This window comes from Alexandromys fortis, unplaced genomic scaffold, assembly GCF_014885135.2.
Source record: "Alexandromys fortis isolate MF-2015 unplaced genomic scaffold, M_Fortis_MF-2015_v1.1 scaffold_5, whole genome shotgun sequence".
Taxonomy (NCBI): domain Eukaryota; kingdom Metazoa; phylum Chordata; class Mammalia; order Rodentia; family Cricetidae; genus Alexandromys; species Alexandromys fortis.
Genome location: NW_026067924.1, coordinates 1,369,040 through 1,370,439, shown reverse-complemented (window position 1 = coordinate 1,370,439; position 1,400 = coordinate 1,369,040).

Genomic DNA, 1,400 nt, shown 5'->3' with positions numbered 1-1,400 from the left:
ACAGAGACGTGAAGAAACAAGTCCCGTGGCTGGGTTTTCAGAAACTTCGCTCTGTGTCAAACCAAGATGCAATGGGTTTCAAGCAGGGACACCAGCAGACTAGGAAGGAAAAAGACAAAAAGATACATTTTCCTCCAGCAGAAAGGTCTGCCACTGAGAGAAGAAACTTCTCGAGTGCTGAGAGGGTGAAGTGTGGTGGTCAGGGGAAGGGCAGGAAAGGGAATCTTCTCTCTTTTCCAGAGATATAGCAGGAGGGTCAAGATGACAGCAGGGGCCAAGATGGCAGCAGGAAGGTCAAGATGGCAGCAGGAAGGTCAAGATGGCAGCAGGGGAGCTAAGATGGCAGCTGGAGAGTCAAGATGGCAGCAGGAGGGCCATGTACAGTGGATTTAGAGATTCTGACCCTCGTATAGAAACATTGGTAAAGATGGCCAGCTTTGCTAAGTCTCCCTCAGGGCTAGTAGACTTTTCTTCATTGTCTATTGTCTAGCAGCACAGAATGAATGTTCATTCATCTGACCAAGACCCCCACAACAGGGATTCCCAGGAAAGTTAAGGCATAGTCATGATTAGTGCAAAGACCCAGTTCGGTGGACAAACTGCTAGACAATGAAATATTCTCTAGATATATTGAAGAACTTCCTTTCGGGAATGTTAGAGCTATAAAATTATTTCTCAGTTTGAAAGGGGAATTTGGGTATCAGAATAAACACTTTGATATACCAGTTAAAAATTGATAAAGACCACAAAAGTCCTAATATTATTATATGCTTCCCTGAAGGCGAAGCTGAGGCTCAGCGTTGGAGAGAGGAGTCCCCAAGAAACACAGGTGGTTAAAAGCAGAACTGGGGCTCAGTCTGGGGCACATGACTCCCAGTCAGTTCCCTTTTCTCTTTCCCGGTCAGTTTATTCTAAATAGGACGGGCCCGACCTGCAGATGGAGGGCATGACTCTGTCAAGTGGTAGCATCAAGCCTCTCAGCTGCCTGCAGGATCTCCCAGCAGCCTCTCTGGCCCAAGACCTCCTTAGTCTCTGGAAGTTTGCTCCAGGATCCCAGACTGCATTGTGCCGCTGGCCTGCCTCTGCATATATGTGCAGCGTGCACTCCCAGGCAGCACTTACACTGTGATCCCCTTGTTCCTGCTCTCATTCCTTGTTTGGGGACACTACCTGGCAGAGTCAAGGTGAAAAAAAAATATTTGTTGAATCAATGATTAAAAAAATTGAAGATGGGGCACTAATAACTGAATGAGCAGGAGCCCGTGTGCTCTGCCTACACATCCCAAGGATGGGCTAAGGCATTCCGTGTGAAAATGTAGGAAGACTGTGGTGAGAATGACAAGTGAAACTACCATGACAGATAGGACAGTCAAGCTGGGGACGGAGGCAGAGGCTACAAT